Here is a 22,256-nt window from a genome sequence, read left to right on the forward strand (position 1 = left end):
TATGGAGAGAAAATATTTTCATGCACCAGGTCAATGATCTGCAAACAAAAAAAAAAATCTCCAGTTTAGACACATTAGAGCATTACCTCCTATGAAGACATTTCAAACTATTGGGTCAATTATCTAAGTCAGCAAGATGCTTACATATGGTCATAGACATGGTAATGGCTCTGCTGAGCCTTCATGGGCTATTGAGTAAACTATAGAATTCTTCTGAAAAGGCTTGCAATGAGCATTACTCCACTAACTTGCAATCAAGAAGATTTGACAACGTGTGGAATATGGTTGGTATTTGTCTTTTCTTGATACCATCCTCTTGAAAAACCCCACGTGTATTATAGAAATTGAGAATTTAAGCTATAATGTAGGTCCTTATTCATGCTCTTGTACCTGTCCTCTGACCCCAGTTTGGTACTATCAGTACCAGTGTGTCAGCCTGGATTTTCAGTCCATTTAATCATCTGCCTCTACCTCTCCCCTTGTTTGTTTCTAGCTCTACGCTAAGAAGACTACGTCTAAAATGTTATTGAATGATTATTGAATCACCCGTAACAGTGATAAAATGGTTATAAAAATGAAAACTGACACAACACAAGCACACCCTAGAGCTGCAATGCCTTCTGCACATCTCTCTTTTCCAAACACAAGTCTTTATCTTTTTCCCAAAATGATAATTTTACAAGAATAAATGTGCAGATATAGCAGGAGAAGCCATCCCAATATTTAGCAGCATCAGCTAAATATAATGATGTGCTCTCAGTAATACATAGGGGCCTGAAACCACTGTAAAGTCTAATAGTTCAGTGTCATCCCTCCCCCCCCCCAAAAAAAATCTTCTGTCTATGGGTTAAACTCATCAGTATTCTGCAACTGCTTTGTGGTAAAACAAAGCAATGCTAAACCTGACTTGACCAGCTTGTTAAGTGGGTTTGGGTCTGCCTTGCATTACCAGAGCAGTACAAAGCAGACAGAATATACAGTTGAATCTGGCCCTATATTTCTCAGGCCTAAGGTGGTATAGAAGTCTCTACACTAATTATTCGCTGATTAAAGTAGAGTTTCATAATGTGCATGTGCTGTAATCTGGCTGGAAGGGATGTTTGGGAGAAATATACAAGCACCAAAATACTTGCTTGGGAAGTTCAAAGGAACTGTATTATAATAGGAATAAAACAGACGCTGTAACATCTGCTGATGTCTTCTTAACTTTCCCTGGCCAGGGTTCTTCTAGCTGTACAGAGATCTTCCTAACTTTGATTTTACCCTAATCCCCCTTTGGACTGAGCATCTATGGCTGTCCAACAGGTCCCTCAATATAGGGAAAAGGGCTACTTGATTCCCAATACCTTCTCCTATTTCCCAGGGCAGTGCTGCTGGTCCACCAGGCAAGAGGCACAAAAAGCAGCTCCCTCTAATGGTCCTGTTTGAAACTACACATCCCCTTTTTAATTTGTGCACTGAACAAAACAGAGTTGCACGTTCTTTTAAACATGCTTTTGCAATGACTATCACTGTTGTCCACATAAACATCAGAACGGAAAACATGGTCTGTTTCTTTCACAGCCCCACACTTGTAAATTGTAGTTGGTGTTTCACCACTGCTCTGAGTTACAGAAGTTGTGCACTTTTCCCAAATGTGTTTGATTATGGATGGATAGGTTATAATTAAATGTTTAGACTGTCCTTTTTCCTCCCTTTTAAAATCTGATTTAATGTTTTCCTTTTGGAAGTTTGCAAGCTACTGTGATGCATGAAGGAAGGTGTCTACATACAGAGGAGGAAAATGATGAATACATGTATAATTGTCACACAAATACTGTGGAAAACTTCATTCATGTGTAAATCCCACAGAACTGCCCCAAGATTTTCTTTTTATGTATCAGGCACTTAATGAACATGATAGCCCATGGCAAATTAAATATCAAATAATTCTTTAAACTACTAAGTGACATTTATAAGCATGGTAATTGATATCTAACTAGCTAAAGTTCTCTTAATAAATGCCTAGCCATTCTTTAAAATTTCAAAGTATTAATTAAAGTAGTGTATTTGCAGTGATTTACTGTAGTCATGTCAGTATTTCCTTTATAAACCTCCATGTTTGACACACCTCAATGGTACAGAATGGCCCTGTGAAAAAAAGTTGTTCTCTGCCAAGCCCTAAACCAAAATTCAAAATTTTTTTTGCCAGAAGTGGCTCCACAGCATGCTTCCCCTCGCCCTTGAACCCACAGAAGCCCCTCCATATAAGCACCACATGGCCAAAGATCTGAAGGTTAGGGCGAGGGTGCTGGATACAAGGAAGGATGGAGAGCACGTTCTGCACATCGTGTTTCCATGAAGAAATCCATTCTGTAGTGCCTGCTGCCCTGGGGAACTGTCCATGCCTCCTTACCTCTTAAAGGGAGTTGTTCACATGTATGACAGTGTCTTGAATGGTCTGAAAACTGCTCCCCCCTGAGAGAAGATGGAAGTGAAAACTCCCTGTGTAAATCTGGTCAGAGGCTTTTTTTAGGTGTTTCCTCCCCTGACCTAGATTTTTCAGGGAGTGTGGGAGAGAAATGGAACATTTAGCCTATTTTTTAAAATGTATGACTTAATAGCTCACAGGTTTTAGGAGCATGTTTTTGCACACACATAGTATTGAATTTACATTGATTTTGTAAAAAGTTGTTAAGTGAATATTCTCATCTAGGATGAGACTATCATCAAGTCACTTTATAATTAGTTGTTTGGAAAAGTGACCATGACTGCGTTATCCAGCTCTAGTCTGTATTTTCAAGGTGCTCCGGGTAATATGGATAGATGTTGTTATCCATAACACCTTCAAATATACACGCATAACCTCTGCTCTCACTGCTTGTCTTTCAGCAAGCACAGAGTGTGGGCTTGGTACGCCTGCACGAGGGCTCGGCTAGAAGGGATCCTCATAGTGGCTGTTGAACTGTTACACCGCTGGTACTGCAGGCCTGGGGCTACAGCGATTCCACAGCCTTAGTACATCCCAATATGGAGAAGTCTGAGAGGATTCTCATAGCAGCAGAGCGTATAATCCCACCTGCCCTCCACAGGAATCTGTTGTGCAGCTGTGTAGTGGCAACGATCATTGTATTCCCTCCAGTATCCCCACTGTATCCCCTGTGGCCCTCCAGCACGGCAATTCTGCCCCAGTTCTGTTTCCAGCAGGAGCTATGGAGACAGGAGCAGGATTTGGTCCATTGAGATGGTCTGCACTAACAGCCATGAATGCCACTACCCTGTACAGGGGGCCAGATGGAGCTGTACCACCCCAGGAAGGGAATTGGAGAGACTGTTTCAGGCAGATATGATTTATGCTAGGTTGCTTCTTGCTGCTGGGGGTCTGCAATCTACTCCATCTTCTATTAGGATGGAGGAAACTACTGCCCCCTAGTGGGCTGAACTCACTCTACAGGCTGGTAAAGGGGAGGAGCTGAGCTGTGACTTATCCTCCTCCCCCAGCAGGAAATCCCTTTGCTTCCCAAAGTGCAGGGAGTTCAGGGACTGCTATAGTCAACAGCCCTTCCTCAGTTGCAAAAGGGGGAGAGGCTCATCTTCTTGCATCTAACGAAATGTCCCAGTAATCTGAGGTGAAGAGGAAAGAGTGACCACACCACACCTTAAGCAGGGATCCTGTGGTCTGGCTTGCTGAGGCATGGAGTATACCACTTTAAGGGGGGGCAGGTAGTGAGGCATGGACATTGCTGCTGACCTGAAATGGGTCAGCATAGTGTCACTGACTCATCCCTCAAGGACTGGAAGAGAAGGGAGTTGATAAAGGGCAAGCCTGGTAGGAGAAGCCCTCTTTTCCCCAGACCAGCCTTAGGGGAGCAGCAATCACTCTCCCACCCTTGGAAGTGGTGAAATACCAGGTTTGGTCCGGCTTTGGCCAGGTTTGGTCCAATGTAGGCACTGTGCTAGCCACTCCTTTCTTGGAGGTCTGGAAAAGAATTTCCCCCTCTTGGCCAGATTGGGCAAGGCAGAGCTGTGTTTTTTCACCTTCCCCACAGTGGGTTCGTGGGGACTTAGGGTGAACAGGGAACAGGAGTTAGACTGTGATGACGCAACTCATTATCTAAGTGTGGGGTGGATGTTCAGTGCAGGTACCTGGTGGGGAGGGGATACAGTGATCAGATAAATAGTTTGCTAAAGGACTGAAAGGAGGTGTTTGTTAAGGTAGCAGAAACGGGGGTTCAGGGTGCTTATGACTGGCATGGTAGGGAGCCAATCCCCCCTTCTTTATAGCCCACCTTAACCTTCATTCGAGGGGCAGGGATAGTAAGGTCCCAGCAATGGGTTGGCTGCGAACCAGGATGGAAAATGGGGAGGTGTTCTGAAGAAAGCCCTCAGGTAGATATTAAATGATTGTGAAGTTACCTGCACTGAACACTTTTATCTGCCGGATATTCCCAGCTAATAATAAAGTTGCAGCCTAATTAAGCCATATCCGGTGTCTCCTGTCCTTCTTCTGGAATAGCTGGACAATGAGTTCATTGTATTCTGTTGGGTTATGTCACAACTTTATTGCTATTTTTAAAGTGGATTTTGCATTTCATGATAGTTTTCCCCCTCCCATTCCAATGAGGTAATTGCATGACAACTAGATTAATATCGCTTACATACTTATTAAACTCAATAAGTGGTCCTGTGCAAACAATTGCTATTTAATTACCATATTATCATCCTACTAAATTTTAATTACTGTTCATTTAAAACACCTCATATGTTATCATTCATGTTAATGTGGATTTGTTTCTTTGTAAATGTACTTTAACTTTAGGTTGGGCTAGTCTGCAAAGCAATCAAGATTGTTTAGGGTTTAAAGTAGCAGTATCTTTCACAGTAGGTTTAAGGCATTGCAATATAATGTAGTAATTAAAAATACAAACACCATCCAACATAGCGAAATTAATAGCGTTGTACAAGAGTTCGGAAAAGACTGTACTTACCATGTATTTAAAACCTCTTTTCAAACAAACTTTAGCTTAAAAATCCCAAATCAACAGAAATTAGTATTAAGTAGCCAAGATTCAGCTCATTTTTAAGAACCAGAGGAATCTGAAGCTACTCAAGACATTGGACAAATGGATTAAAATGTCTATAGTTACTGTATTAGACACCCCTCTTCCACTGATCATCATTTTCCCCTGTGACAAGTGTCTGTTTTCTTTCTCTCATCTGCGAGTCATTTAATTACTCCCCAGAGAAAGGGAAAAACACATCATTATTTTCCGTTGGAGGAAAAGACCCATCATAAGCAGGTTGTCAATTCCTGCAGCAGAATGGAATGAGCAGATTCTCACAAGTGGAAGCAACCGCACCTTATTGGTCTTGCTATTTATTGGTCAATGATATCCTAAGACAAACGAGATCATTCTGTGTGAAAAGGTGGAGGAAAGGTTTGGGGCCAGAATGCAGAAGACTGTGCAGATGAGCAAGGGTTGGTGGCTCTAGGCTATATTTGCTCTTTAATTCAAGCACCTTCAAGTGCCTTTAAGTCCTTTGCTGTGTCTTCCAATTGGAGGTTTAGTTCAATGAAGTGCAAATACCATCCCTGAAGACTTGATGCTGGTATTTTGGAGCCTGACAAGTATAGTGGGCACTAAACAGTTTGGGCGGGGGTGAGGGGAGGAGAACAGTCTCATCTGCCCTGCACGACCCCTTCATCTGGCAGAAGTACCACAGTACTAAAATAGCTGTTAAAGGCACATTAAAGCCAGGCTGAGGGTAAACTTGTGTTACTTTATTTTCCAGTTTTGCTGAAATGAGGCAGCACTCCAGGGGCTCCAGTGGCAGAGATTACCTCCTGGTCTGAGAGCAGGACACCCAGAGTGAAGCACTGGCCTTTCCCCACAAGCCAAACACCTTTCCTCCCAGAACACTTCTAAACAATCCATCTGTGTTCAGGCAGCAGGATTCTCAAGGTTGCTACACAATCCTCAGTTCCTCCTTGCACCCTGCCATATCAACAAAACTGAAACTAGAGAGTAAAACTACCATGAGTGAATACTTAACTCATCATATTGTGCACAGGCTTTTTATCATACACATCAAGCACATATGCCCACGTACATTATGCGAGCAGGGTCCTCAGACTGATCATTTTAGATAATGCCTGAGCTCTCCCATTTCTTTCCTAAGTTCATTGTGAACAGCACAATTTGAATCCAGGTTCATCGTAAAATGGACCTTCTTCCAAAAGTGATTCAAATAAGAAAGAAGCTTAGTAATCATTATAGCATGGAAAGAGCTTTATCTGCAATGGTCCGGGAATTTTCCAGGAGTTAGAGTTCTTTTTCTGTCTCGTTCTGAATCATGTTCCAAAAAAGTTCATGTATTTTTCGGCGTACTAATACAGTTACTTGATTTACTGCAACCTGGGAATTTTCATAGACAGGCCAGTAATTGTGTGACCAAGTCCCATAAACTCCTGTAAAGACTTTATTGCCTGTCAGTGATATGTCTAAAGGAAAGCCAATATGTTACATAGGTCCATTACTTTCCTAATAGATAAAGGTGACATGGAATGATATTAAATCAATCCTTTTCACCATATGAAACTTTATTGGCTAGCTATTCTTTTAGGGTCTGATCCAAAGGCCATTGAAATCAATGGAAAGACTCCCATTGACCTCAATAGCCTTTGGATCAGTCCCTCAGAGCTTGATATTGCAACGTGCTCAACACTCTAGGTGTGACCCAGCAAATCACTTAAAGCTAAGAGTATGTTTAAGCCAAGAGTTGTCCCTCTGAAGTCTGTCCTCCAGCCCAATTTAAGCTAATTATTTTTAAATGAGAACATTGATTTTAAAAAACATTTGAGAAAAATTAATTTATTGGTAAATAGAAACATTTTAAGAGCTGTCAGGGCAGTTGATTTTGTCTCAGAGACAGAGGTATGCTGAGGGGTGGGGAAGAAGTACACTTCTCAATCTCTGCATGTTCCTGTGTTGTAATGCAAGATTTTTTTCATTGCCGTTACATATATTTTGTATGAACTATAAAGAAACACATAACTAACTGGCATGGCCTTCTCTGTGCAGAACTAGACCATGTGTTATATTTTTTTCACCCATATTCACTAAAATATTTTAGCTAAAAGAATTTATGTATTAAATAATATTAAATTACAACATTTAATTGCTTATAGGATATAGCTAGTACCCAGGAGGCTAATTTGTTTGCATTAGTTGGACGGGTCAACTGCTTCAAACATGCAGATTATAGAACTACTGGTAGATTGCATTACACCATTTAAATAAATAGTAGCAATTTGTCAATGTCATCTTTAGCTTCAACATTTTCCTTTTAAACCTCAGGAAATAGTAGTTCCAATTAAATTGACCTTTTCTTTCTGAATATTGTTGTTATTACTAGATAATGCTCTTAAATCTTTTGGCAAGTAAAAACTAGAAATAAAAACACTTCTGGAGTAATGTTGCATTTACGGATGAACTTTCCAATCAAACTGGCATTCTTTATAAGTAAAAGTACCAAATTTAGTAGCTCCGTAAATTTTACAAGGCAGCTATACAGGTATATGTCAGCAATAGATTAAAATACACAATTGCTGTATAGCAATATTTAGTTCTTTCTTTTGATTTCATAAAGCTATTCTAGGCTATTTGTGCTTTGTGAAGTTTAAAATCTACAAAATGAATAAAACACTATAATAAAAAAATAAAGAAAACAGATAACTGCTGAGACTACATCTAAAAACAGATAATAAAATATTACCTTCCGACTACCCCTCCACATTCCTCAAGCCATCCCCTACCTACACACCTGGGCATAGTAAAATTTTGTTACAAACATTGCAAAGTAACTTTGAGACCAATCCTGCTCCCATTGAAGTCTATGTGACTGCAGAGGAAGTAGTGTATGTCTACACTGCACTTACAAATCCATGGCTGGCCCATGCCAGCTGACTCAGGCTCACAGGGCTTAGGCTAAGCAGCTGTTTAACTGCAGTGTAGATTTTCGGGCTCAGCCTGGGCTCCAGGACCCTGTGAGGTGGGAAGGACTCGGAACAGCCTCAGCCTGAATGCCTACACTACAATTAAACAGCCCCATAGCCTGAGCCCCATGAGCCTGAGTTAGCGGGCACAGGCCAGCTGCAGGTTTTTAAGCGCAGTGTAGGCATACCCTAAAAGTTTGTTGTAAAAACAAAAATTCAACAAAACTGAAACTAGAGAGTAAAACTACCATGAGTGAATACTTAACTCATCATGTTGTGCATAGGCTTGTTATCATACCCATCAAGCACACACGCCCATGTACATTACTACCATATACCGATGAGTATTTTACTATACTAGTATGTCTAGGGCTTTCTAATCTTCTGATGCCCTTCCACAAACATTAGCATTTAGGCTGGTTCCATCAGCATCAGATTGTGGCCACCACTGTGGTACCTCAGAAGTGTTTTGGTGGTACCACGATTTGTACTTTTACAGCCAAATCTTGCCAGCTGAAGATTCCTCCTGTGTAGTGGCTGCTACACCAATGCCTTCCCAGTCCCTAGGGCAAAGGATGTGGACTGGGGAAAGGGAATGGAACTATGGTGCTCCTGTGCCCTGGCACATCTCAGCTGCAGGAATAAGGCAGTCAGGCCCACTGCAAACCCCAGGTTCAGGAGAATATAAAAGGCGTTTAAAGCCCCTTTGCCTCACACCTGCTTTGTGTCTTGTGGGAGTGACGTTTGACTGGATATGAAGATTGGGACCACAGAGCAAACCCTCTTCCCTTTTCAACTGCATCTGGCAAAATGCTTCAAAAATACAAGTACCTCGTAGCTCAGACATGAACTTGAATCACTCATACAGAGTGGCAAGAGACGCAATGATAGCATGAGAGAAAATTTCAGCAAGGAATTGACCACAGTTATCATTGATTGGCTTTTCTCATCTTCTCTGTTGGAACTTGGAAGCTACATGTTTTTTAATAGATTCCCTTTGGGAACTCAGTGGACATGTCTCGCTTGCTTGCTGTTCTTATTCTGTTGCTACATCTAATGCTGCATCAGTAGACTTTTTATGAGCTCAGCATCTTGACTGATGTCTTTCAGGTTGTGATACCACATAACTAGTTACACTAAGAATGTAAATGAGACAATTTTTTATGCTGCCCTTTGTCATACCTTCTGTTTAAGTGATGCCTTTCTTTAGCAGTGTTAGGAGCATTCAACAAAGCTTCTCACACTTCAGCAGCTTGTGTAAGGGTACACAGTTAGCAGAGGTGGCTTCAGCATGGGTTCATAGGTTCGACTGCACCTATACAAATCATGAAACCAAGGGTACCCGAGCAGTGCTGTGACCCCATGTGCTAGGTCACAACACCCGGAGCAAGGAGCAGGGACCAGCCTGTGGGACAGGAGCCACCACTGCAGGTGAGTTTGGGGCAGACTTGCTCTCCAACTCCCTTCCTGCCCCCATAGGTCTCCCTGCTGCACAAGGCCAGGATTGGGGTTACGGTACTGGGGTGCAGAGTATTGCTGCAGGTATTTATTGCAATACTCTACTAGTAATAACAAATTTATGATGCAAAGTATCATAAATATAATATGATTGAGTTGTTGAAATAAATTATCATCCTCTCTTTGCATTTAGTTTTTGTTTCGTTTCATATTACAGTTATGCTAGAGTTTAGTATAGTTAGGGCCCTTCATTTTCGGTTTTTATTTTATTTAATTTTTTCCCAGGAATTTATTAATATTTATTGCAACAATAACAAAAACAGGTGAAAGTCAATGGAAAAAACTATTAATAATTTTTCTGGGTAAATATTTTGTTGGACAGAAGGACAGGGGGGAAAATATTCAGTAGATCAATGCTTTCATGAATGAAATTCAATGAGGTTTAATGAAGAACTAAGATAGAACTCAAAACACAATGCCATCTCTGAGTTTAAAAAAATATCTCTCTAATCCACATATAAAACTTTTCATTTGAATAAACAGTTTACTGTTGTAGACTAAGAACTATTAACCTATAAATATTTACATTTAATTATTGGGCCACTTCATTTGCAGCACATACACTCAACTTTTTTTTTTTTTAAACTTTTAAATACTTCCTTGTGTTCGGAAACATTCTGATACAGATTTTTGTTTTCTTCCCATTTTAATGTGTCAGATCTTTAAATTGTTATCTGCTAATAGCTTGAAATGTGTATGTGATGGGCATGAGCTTCATCAGTATGTTCAGATGCACACGCACTTCAGAACTTGCATGCGTGCCTGTTTGTTTATTGTGTGCATCTTCTAGACTAATGCATAGTCTTATTTCAACAGGCAGCTTTGCATATACACACAGACTTATGTATTATCGTAATACATACATCTCATGCAATGTATTGTATTTTCCTAATAAAAACAAGGGTTTTTTAAATATATTTGAATGATACAAAAGTAGGGTGAAAATCGGAAAAAAACAAATACTTTTTGTAAAACCCAGGATTTTTTTGGTAAAAATCAGTTTAAACTGAAAATGAAGGGGCTTCAGTATAGTGCACCCACTGAATCAGGAGGCTTTATTGCCCCTGCCAACTAATATATGAAAGTAGCTTTTTTGTGATCTCAACATGTGAAAGTAGAGTGCTCCAGTAGAGTGCTGAACCAATGATGAATATACAGCATAAAAACACTGAAGGTTTCATTTTATTATATTGAGCATTCAGTATACATAATTCAATAATAACTACGGTATCTGAAACAAGGCCATGAAGCAAAAACACTTACTTTAATAATACCTCATGCAAGACAATTGCTTAAAGCCTTGAAGAGCTAAAGATCTCTGGAAACCTTGTGGTCTAAAACTGAACAAGACAGGTCACCAGGTATCAAAACAAAAAACTGATTTCCCCTAGTTTAATTTATGATCATTCAGAAAGCAGGTCCTGGAGACATATTCTAAACTAATCAAATTATGATGTTGTCATAAATATAAAGGGAAGGGTAAACCCCTTTGAAATCCCTCCTGGCCAGGGGAAAGCTCCTCTCACCTGTAAAGGGTTAAGAAGCTAAAGGTAACCTCGCTGGCACCTGACCAAAATGACCAATGAGGAGACAAGATACTTTCAAAAGCTGGGAGGAGGGAGAGAAACAAAGGGTTTGTGTGTCTGTCTGTAGTCGTCTTGGCCGGGGACAGAACAGGAATGGAGTCTTAGAACTTTTAGTAAGTAATCTAGCTAGGTATGTGTTAGATTATGATTTCTTTAAATGGCTGAGAAAAGAATTGTGCTGAATAGAATAACTATTTCTGTCTGTGTATCTTTTTTGTAACTTAAGGTTTTGCCTAGAGGGGTTCTCTATGTTTTTGAATCTAATTACCCTGTAAGATATATACCATCCTGATTTTACAGGGGGAATTTCTTTATTTCTATTTACTTCTATTTTTTATTAAAAGTCTTCTTGTAAAACACTGAATGCTTTTTCATTGTTCTCAGATCCAAGGGTTTGGGTTTGTGGTCACCTATGCAAATTGGTGAGGCTTTTTATCCAACATTTCCCAGGAAAGGGGGGGTGCAAGTGTTGGGAGGATTGTTCATTGTTCTTAAGATCCAAGGGTCTGGGTCTGTAGTCACCTAGACAAATTGGTGAGGCTTTTTACCAAACCTTGTCCAGGAAGTGGGGTGCAAGGTTTTGGGAAGTATTTTGGGGGGAAGGACGCGTCCAAACAGCTCTTCCCCAGTAACCAGTATTAGTTTGGTGGTGGTAGCGGCCATTCCAAGGATAACGGGGGTAATATTTTGTACCTTGGGGAAGTTTTGACCTAAGCTGGTAAAGATAAGCTTAGGAGGTTTTTCATGCAGGTCCCCACATCTGTACCCTAGAGTTCAGAGTGGGGGAGGAACCTTGACAGATGTCATTAAGATCAGTAGCCCATCTTCAGTATTGATCTATAAAGACCATATAGCTTAAGCTTGAACAGAATCATATTGTTTGGCATTATTTGTATTTATTCATATATTGAAATATTCCAATCCTTGACTTTAAATCACCTTTCCACACCCCTGATCCAGAGGATGGTCTCCACTGGGCCAAACCCTGGGCACAAGTTAAAGTTGTATAAAGGCTGTTCTAACCTGCATCACCTGCCAATAACACAAGGCACCGATATGACAGCTGCGGACTTCTGGGGGGAAAGGTAAAGATAAGGGAAGCATCACTGTCACTAACAACATTTTTAAATGTTGACTTAGAATTAGACAGCTCAGCTGTTCTCCCTCAGAAGCCCCCTAGATCATGCATATTACTAAGAGAGCTGGGTAAAATGTCAACTTCGTTAAGCAGAAATACATTGGGCCAGTTCCTTGGTTAATGTAACTGCTCATAACTCCATTGACTTCTGCTGATGATCTGGCCCTTTGTCTCTAGTTAGGGCACCTGTAGGTTTCCTTAATGAATTCCATTGTGGGCTGCAGGGGAAGGGAGATGAAAAAACAAACTTCTATCCCAAACAAAGTGAGCAGACAAGGCATTTGCTACTACAGTTAGTGAGCTGCATCATAAACAATTAAATCAAGATTAGAGCTGTAACAAAAACTACTCCAGGATTTATCTGAAGACTTTTCACTTGCACACCACTGATGTGACATTTAATATTGAGGCTGATGTATCACCCATCACAGTCTTCTGGTGAGATGTTTTACTTTCCATATGCATCAAGTAGTGAGTTCATGAGAACTTGACCTTTTGTGCCACAATCAGCTTTGGGAAGCTTCAGTTGTTTCCACAAGCACTATTAAAGCAGCATTATTATTTTTATTTGCTCCTGGTTATTAAGATTAACTAGAACTTTGCCTTTATGTACAACTAATACCCTTAATAGCTAGTTTTTCAAATATGATCAATATTTTTTTTTAATTTCGTTTACAATGTAGCTGTCATGGATTGACTCATAGGTAAGGAATGATAAAGTTTGGGGGACAGGATTCAGAAGTCCACAGGATCAAGTTTAGCAACAATCTATATCATTACAAGCTAGTTACCATTTCTCTGTCCCTATAGTCAGTCGATGTTTCCAATGGAATCAGCTATCAACTGAGCAATTTGAGTCAAGTATTTGAGAACAGAGCTGACAGATGATCAGTGTCATAGCCCTTTACGTAGTTGCTATGGTCGTAGCTATCAGTAATGGAATTTACTTTTAGCCCTGAATCTCTCTTTCATTGACACATGAAGTCTATGGACTAGATCTCTTCTCAGATATACCAGCTTTGCATCAATGTAAATTCCACTGATTTTGATAGAGATAGGTGTGATTTTACACTGGGGTAAGTTAGCAGAGGATTAGGCCCTATGCGTACTGCCATAGTTTCATGCCGTTTTAGTGCAGTCACTAGCCATTGCCAAAGAATTCTAAGCTCTTATAATGAACTGGCAACAAAACAAAAATTCATATTACAAGACAGAATAAATCAATCTCAAATTAATATATGTACCATTTGCTGTTCTCAAAAATAATGTGGGGGTAACTTTGGAAGTTCCATAGTGGGCAGTTGTCTACGTATTCTGTTTTATTAAGTATAGATAGTTTAAGACTAGAACTGAGTTGTAATTTAAATTTAATAGCAAATAGATACTACTATGATGTAGTCACTAAATTAAATAAATAGAAACTAACCATTCATTTTCCCTGTACGAATCCATACCATGTTTTTTAGTGCTAGGATTAATGAAATCTTTTATACTCTTCATTTCTGTAGTCTCCTCCCACCCAGATAAAATACATTAGTAGATATTGTTTCATTACTTAGAGTAAAATTTGCCCAAACTAAAATCTGTGCATCTATTTTACTGGTTTGAAAAGGAATTATTGTAGGACCTTTCTGGAGACATGGATTTATTATTTCATCGTTTTTATTTTTAATATGAAATACTGCAATCCTTACTCAGGCAAAGCTCTGATTGACTTTGTCTGTATAGGGACTGAGTAAGCAATATAAGATTTGGCCCTGAGTTCCTACATGGTTCCATATAATGTTAATGTCTGTTAATATTAAAAACACTGATATAGAAAACAAACAACATTTACAGACAGAAAAAAAAACATGAACACAAATTAAAATTGAGCACATGCCTGTTTTTCTTTTATCTAAGAGATAAATACCTCTCAGGTTACATCAAATTCTTCAGTTTTGTCTTTACTCCAATACATAAACTGCTCAAAGGAAGCAATTTCTTCAGAACCTAGATATGGATCTTAAATCTGTTACAAAAGAGCTTTCCCACCTTCTGAGTATTTATAGCATTCTCTGCAAAATGGTATTGGAGTGCCTCTGAGGATCAGTCTCCTTATATTGCCTTTATACAGGTTCATTCCACTGATATTATCAATCAGATAAATACTTGTCTACCCTGGGTCCATAGATCAGCTGTGCTCCACCTGTGGTAAGGTGTATGTACGTGTGTAGGAGACTTGGGAAGGTTTGGGTTTCTCCCTGGGTTTCTCCCAAGTGTGCTGGGAGACCATGAGTGTTACAAGGCAGGACTAAGGTCTGTAGGGAGAGCTGGTTAAGGACCTGACAATAGTTGCCTGTAACAGGATGGCAGTCTCCAAAATACTTTAGGGATATCTACACTGCAAAGAAAGACCTATGGCACTAGGGTGACCAGATGTCTCAATTTTATAAGACCGTCCTAATATTCAGGTTTTTTTTCTTATAGAAGTGCCTATTACCCACCCCCCCTCCACTCCCTGTCCCAATTTTTCACACTTGGTATCTGGTCACCCTACATGGCACAGAGTTTCAGAGCCCAGGCTCCAGATCAACAGAGAATGTCTAGACTGCTATTTTTAGCCCCGCAGCCCCAGCCCCATGCATCCGAGTCAATTGACCCACACTCTGAGACTCTGCTCCAGGGGTTTTTCTTTGCAGGGTAGACATACCCTTTATAGGGGTCTTCTGATGAGTCACACTAGGTACAGATGCTAAAACCCTGCATTAAGATTCAGGGTAATTACTGCTGAGTCATGCAGGCAGATGGTTCCCAACTAGAGCCAACCTATAGATGAGACAATAACTTTCTACATGTATATAAACTCTGACTTTATGATGAGGCTGATTTTGGGAGTGGGGTTGGACATTAACTCAGGATTTGTGCACTTTGAGGATGGAGTATAAACTCAGTTTGTTCATAGTGCTTACTAGTACTTTGCCTATGCAAAACCCAATTTTGCATGCTCAAATATAACTACATAAATATATATGTATACAAACACAGAACTAGATAAATACAAGGGTGCAAAAACAGGGGTGGCCGTCAGGACTTTCTGTTTAAAGATCAGGCTCTAAGGTTTTAAACTGAAGGTTTTAAAGTTTTATTAGACTGACATTATTTAATTCATAGTCTTGTACCTTTTCTATGATTAAAGTGATTGTCAAGCCTTAATTTTGAATTTCCTGGCTGTGTTGCCTTCTGTTACTGTTCTGCATTTGTATGTAGATGTACTGCAGTTTATATTTAACATTTGTATTGATTTTGTGAAGAGTGCGTTTAAAAGAATTACATCTCATCACCCAAGCTGATACAAAAGCATAGTTACTTTGAATACTGTCCATTAAACTTTGACATTTAAAGTGTTTACTGTGAATATATATTAAGTTTTTCATTAGAGGCAAGATCTGGCTTTCTTGATGTGACTCTTACAATAAATCATTCTAATCCAAAATAAATAAAAAGATGTCAATTTCATAACAAGCTGTCTTGTAAATTCCTTGGTGTGTAGACCAGCAACTGCTATTGTGGCAAAATGGTTACATTTGAGTTTCTTCTCTTTGGCCCTCAAGAGGGGAAAAAAAGACCATTCATTGTGTATAAAACCTTTTGCACTTTGACATAAGTCCTTCCAGCAGAATCCCTTTTTTATTGAAACAAACTTAAACCATATTTCATTTCACAAAAGCAAAATGTGCTGAACATGTGCTTTTTAAAATAGAAGCATGTGCATCAACTGTTCTACAAGAAAATACTTTCTGGGAGAAGTCCCCTGGGAAGGTCCATTACTAAAAGCCAGCGAGTACAGGAAAAGAGGGAAACAGTATTAGATCAAGCTTTACTAAGCTGGATGTCCCAGGCTGTTGAAGAAGTGATATTTAATATGCACACTCTGGGGCTCCTGTTGAGTGCCCTGTTTGGTAACCCGGATCAGGATGCTTGTTTAGTGGATAAAAGTGTAACTTTAGAAATTGGCAGGAACTTTCTGTGCTTGGCCACCTGTATTCTCAGCCAGATATAGTGTAAGGAGTCTTAGACAAGCACGCTTTTCAAAGTTTGTTCTGTTTCACTTCCTTACAACTGCCAGGTTCAAAAGAACCATTTTAAAAAAAACCATCCCTCTCAGTTCAAAGATGTATTTATTACACTAGCTGGTCTTTATGATACTTTGTCTTCCCATTACTAAAATAATACTTCCCTTTCCCCCCCTTTTTTCTCTTCCCTGTTTTGCTGTGAAAACATAGCCATAAGGAAGGGTCTAGCCATTTTATTTTCAAGAATGGCATAGTACAGTAACTAGTTACATAAACAGGGACTTTTGTTGCAGAATTTTTGCTTTCAATAATACTACTCATATAAAAATGTGGATATTCATAACTGCCTGCACAGTCAATCAGCATAAAATACTGCCACTTCAGGGACACAAAGGCTCTGAGCTTCACAAGAGACTGGACTGAAAATTTTGACCTAAGAATATAACATCTTCCTAGATCTCATTATGCCCATTCAAAACCATCTGGGGCTCAAAATAATGAGCGTTGTGAATTTATGACCCCATAGATCTAGCAACAGTCCCTTGGCTGTTGTGTTGGATTAGTAGATTTACTGTTAATCCAAACACTGTGGGCAAAATTATGTCTTTACACCTGCACTGCAGATCCCTGAAAATTATTTAAATGTTTGAAGTGTTAACAGCAGCTCCCATGCTTCAGGCACGATCTGCTGGCATTCTGCCATCATACCAAAAGTGCAGCTCCTCAGATCCACATGCCCTCCCCACTTGTGATGGCTGATCTCCAACAGTGCATGTGTTGTAGCAAAATGTCACATGCTACTGTCCGTCACCCCCTAAAAGTCAACTTAGTCACATGATACTCTCTGTAACAGGTGAACCTAAAGTCAGTTTAGTGCATATAACATGCAGTCGGCATTGAGGAGGATTAATCTATGTTCTGAAATTGTCTCAGTATATAGCCAATAGAGAACTGTCTTGCTGAAATACACCCAGAACTACATATAGCTAAACAGAATATTCAGTGCAAAACCTTTTCTTAACAGGCAGCCATGTGGACTTGTGATCTTTCTGGAAAGGTTCGGAGCCCAGAAGTCAATAATTACATTAAATCCATAAACATATTTTCTTCATCTCTGACAGAATATTGATGTTATTCTTCATTTCTTTTGATTTATTTTACAACACATTACATAAGAGAACTAAACCATAGAATTTTTGTAGACACCATATGAAAGGGGAGGGCGGAATTTCCAGGGCATGTACCATTGTGGATAGGACAAGAAGCAATAGGCTTAAATTTCAGCAAGAGAGCTTTCGGTAGGACATTAGGAAATACTTCCTAACTGTCAGGTACTATCTATTCATATTTAAACAGCATCACAGGGGAAATATTTAGTTTTTTAAATATTAGTCTCACAGCAAAATGACTGACCAAGTAATATTATTTTATCATCAAGTACAATTGGTTAATAATATAATAAAAATATCCTGATAAATTAATACTTACATCACACAGTGTTTTAATATTCTGTGCTGCAAAGAGTCATAGGAAACCCATTAAAGAGCCACTTGGGGCTTGCAAGCCTCAGTCTGAGTATCACTGGTTTAGGGTGACTACGTTACTTACATGAAGCAACGACAGAAATTAACTATGCTGATCTCCCAGAAACTTTTATATACACCTCTTTTGCCATTAACTTTAGTCAGGCTATATACTGTACAGAAAATTTATTTTTATAAATGTTTTTATAATTTCTCCACGCAAAAAAAGTATGATCTGTATCTTTCAAACTATAAAGCCAAGTTGCAGCAGAACCTCAAGTCCAACCGTGCTGCCCCTGAAGGGAGAGAAAATTATAACTAATACAGTTTAGAAATCTATAAATGGCTTTTTATAAATGCCAAAGTTGAGGGTATTTTTAAAGTGCAATGTCTCAAGATCTATAAAGGCAGAAACAAATGTCTTTGAACTGGCAAGGGATTTTCCCATCTTTCCATTGGAACAAATTGTTTTTTCTAGCCATGAATGTTGCTAAAATTTAACACAAGTCCAGGAGTGCATACTGCCTACCCTGTATCTCACAGCAGTAACTTGGGGAGGGAGGCAAGTAGTAAATATTTTTGTTGCCAATTATTTTTAATAAATATTTGCTGCTTGAAAGCTATTTAGAGATTACGAAAGCTAGATATTCTGGGGGAAGCTAGCCTTGCCATGTGCCCACTGACCTATCAAAGGTGCATGATAAATGCAATGAGTAACATGTTTCTGTACATGGATATCACCATTATTTTAAACAGTGTGGGTGGATGGGTGGTGTATTGGATGGTGCAAAGGCGAAGTCACAGTTTAAATCTATGAGTTTGGGATGGTTGCATCCCAAACATTACCAGTTTACTATCAGATCATACCCACATGTTTTTACATTTCACTTATGTTACAAAATTGCTGTTTGAGAAAAGTTTTAGAGTATGTTTTTGTTTTTATTAATTAACGGAACAACTTTATGTATCCCTCCCCTGGTGAGTCCAAATATGCAGGCCTCAGAGAGACACAAATTAACAAATTCAAAATTCCTCTAAAATTTTCCCCAATTTAGCTCATGTTTTTAATCCTGATGGTAAAATATTAAATATTAAACTTGTCATTGTTCTAGGATTACCTATTGTGTGTCTGGCACCTGGCGCCACTATTCCGGGAAAAAAACCTCCATATTCAGAGGAATGATGGTAACATTTCTTAGACAAAATGATTTTTTAAATGATTCTTCTCTGAAGCTGCTCAGGAGTTTGGAATGGTGTAAATAGTTCCAGCAGAGATGGATTAATTCACAAAATACAGGGGAGATGGCCAAGTGAACACAATAAATGCAGTTTCTTCTTTTAGCATAAACATTCTTTGTGATAATTCAGTAAATGGCAAGATTTAAAGGGCAACACTGCCCACTCTCTAGAAATTCTTGGCCTTAAATATGTTCGTGTGAGCTATCTGGACTCTAAAGTTTTAGCTGAAGTTTGGTTACTCCTCACATAGGAAAAAACCATCATATTCGGAAAGAAGAAAAGTGTGGGGTTTTTCCCCCTTATTGACTGTATTGCTGGGATTGTTTTACAGATAGTTATCCCTACCATGGGAGCTGGTGCTCATATAAGTTTTAACGCATCTGTAGTGTAATTCTTATGCTGCCATGGTGTGACTCGTCATATCTTTATTTAAAATGAAAACAAATGAAAACACCACAAAGCCAAGTGGAATGACCTCATTTTCTCAACTCATTGAGGCCCAAATATGGAACACAATGTGGGAAACAAAAAACACAAAAAAATGGCCATGGAAAAAATGTGGAATGTGGAGATTCCTTTAATTCATTTAACATTTTTCTTCTGACCGAATTCATCATTTTTCTTATAAACATGTATAATACTAAAACCAAATGGAGATAACACCAGGATTGCATAGGGTGTATCAAACCTAAGCAGATCAGGTGAATTTTGTAGGCACCTGCTTTTCACCTGCCTAGATTCTTTTCATTGATTCAGTCAAATTGATTCTAACTGCATTGTGTCTCCTTTTGACACAAGGTACTGGTGAGTGACATTAAAGATTTAGCTGCACCAAGCTGATTGGACATATTTGTAAGATGGGCAAATCAGTTAGAAATAATCAGAAACCTCCCAAATTTAAAACTCAAACCAAACCACACCATTTGTTTACCTATTCATAATATAACTATCAGAGACTGCTTGTCATTTCCTGTTTTTCTCTGACACTGGAAATAAAAGTACCAACATACCATACAAGAGACTTACCAATCTTCAGGTCCCAATCGACCTAAGGACTTAAGCATGTGCTTAATTCTAACTATGTAAATACTTCCATTGGGTAATGGGACTGCCCATCTCCTTAAACACTTGCTTAAGGTCCATGTTTCGGCTTCTTTTGGGACAACCAGGAGGAGGAGGATTTGAGCGTATGGGTGGCCCCTGCCCATGCTGCCTCTAATTCAAGTCATGTTCCCTCTTACCCTGCAATTCAACTAGTACAGTCTGTGCCTACCTGCAGGCTCTGCTCCTCCTGTTGCCCCATGGCCCCAGAAGGCCCTCACTGCTGCTTCTTTACTAGCAGCTCTGGGGTCCTTGCTCCTCTCTCTCTTTCCAAGGAGCAGAGTCCAGACTCCTTTTCCAAAGAGCTGGCCACAAGGAATAAACAATAATATTTGGATAACCGAGGCAGGAGCAGGGAGAGGGCTAGCAGACTGCCCATCAGCATTTTCATATGCGGGGATAAGGGAGGCAGGAGCAGTGAGAGCCCAGAAGCTCAGTCAGCTCTGTTCCCTCTCCCGCATTGTGACAATGGTGTCAGCCAAGCCTGCACACCACTCCCTCCTCCCCCGTCCCAAGCCTCCTGTAAATCTCTGGGGACTTCTTCCTTTCCTCCCAGACTCTTCTGCTGCTCGGAGGGCTGGGGCCGTTGCCCAGATGCTCCCTGTCTTGGACTTTTCTGGCAATGTAGTGTGGAGAGAGAGAGAGGCAGAACAAGCCATATTGCGGTCTGTGCCCATGAGAGCCCTGCTTGTCATCCTTCCCCTCTATTTTTTCCCCTGTTCATTTAACAAGTGTTTTCCTCACTGATCTTTCATTATTTCCTCGCCTCGTTATTTTCTATTCTTTTTATTTCTCCATTATAGTCTCCAACAGTGCTGTTTAACATATGTCCCTGGCATTTATTTTCTGGTGACTAAATGCATATATTTTTGGGGGACGAACGATGCTGCTGGATAATGCAGAAATACTTGTCCTGCCCAAGTACTAAGTCTTTTTTTTAAAACCAGATTAATTAAAATTAATCACCAATATACACATTTCAAAACTCATCACATCACATAAATAAACGCCAAATGAAAGAACCATCACAACCATTCCCTCAAAATATTCAAGCCTAACCTTTTCTGAGTAACGGGGGGGGGGGCACCGAGATGAACAAACTAGTTATACATGCACAGAAAGTAGCAGGCTGAAAGTAATTGTGTATTCAGGTTTAATGGAGCTGACTCTCCTGCTGAGATTTCAATGTCTGACAGCATTGCTCACATTGCCCCAAATGCCCACCCTTTTTCTAATGTTTGACCTTGGGTACGATTATATACCTCTATGTATCTCCTGTGATGCAAAACCATTTGCCTGTATCAGTCATCTCTCACTGTCAATCCGGTTCCAACTTACAGCAGGAGAGAACCAGTCTGATGCTACTCAATGCAGGTCAAATTAGCGTCAATAGATATTTCTTCCTCATCAATAGAAAGAAAAAAAAAGAGAGAAAAAGCTAGAAAGAAAAGCATCGCTATAATATCAATTAACAAAGTGACATACAACAAAAGAATAAAGGCACCCACTTAAGCTCTGTTACATTTCATTATCTCTCATTGTCTTACGTACCTTATATGAGTAACGTGACCTACAGAATAAAGGCATTGAGCTATGCTGCTTTCCATTATTGATTACTTTTTATTCTCTTTGCAACAGCAGGCCTAGTCATTCAAGTGCAAACTCACTTCATCTGAAATATGCGAGGGTATTTACCCTGGGAATGGCCACCCCAATCTATTGACTTACAAATTTGGGACTGCTGTAAGTGCTGCATCCAGTTTTGGTTGTGGATTTAGGAGAGAGTGAATTCATCAGAGGAGGAGCTTCCTTAATGGTTTGGCCACTCTGTGTTGTCTTCTCTCTTCTAGGTCTAATTAAATTGAGTTGAATGGAATTTAAGCTGAGCAGCAGTATAGGTATCTGGGATGGCTTTGTTTTTTGTTTTTTTACAGGAGTGGGTCATTAGCCTACTCCCAACCGGGGGGGTGCAGCAGCTCACTCTAAAAAGTATTCCAGTGCCACTGCTGCCATGGATATTCCCTGTCTTTTCTCTTCAAGGACCTCTGTTCTTTCCTTAACGCTTCCTTCATCATGTATTTATTCCTCTCCAAAACTGGCAACTTGCCCTTCATGTCTTTT

The 22,256-nt window shown here is 39.6% G+C and overlaps 1 protein-coding gene across 2 annotated transcripts in view; it reads left to right on the top strand.

Moving 5' to 3' along the window:
* The window catches only part of LOC311526465 (uncharacterized protein), a 257,232-nt gene that overhangs the window by 224,546 nt on the left and 10,430 nt on the right, over nucleotides 1–22,256 (top strand). The window contains exon 8 of one of the 2 annotated variants that reach the window (XM_084639544.1): nucleotides 5,773–6,779. The exons of the other annotated variant lie outside the window; for it this stretch is intronic. The gene's annotated coding sequence lies outside the window, so the exon portion shown is untranslated. Of the gene's footprint in view, nucleotides 1–5,772; nucleotides 6,780–22,256 lie in introns of those variants that run through there. 2 annotated transcript variants of the gene reach the window in all.

Source organism: Lepidochelys olivacea, assembly GCF_965140295.1.
Source record: "Lepidochelys olivacea isolate rLepOli2 genome assembly, chromosome: 9".
In the NCBI taxonomy this organism is placed as follows: Eukaryota; Metazoa; Chordata; order Testudines; family Cheloniidae; genus Lepidochelys; species Lepidochelys olivacea.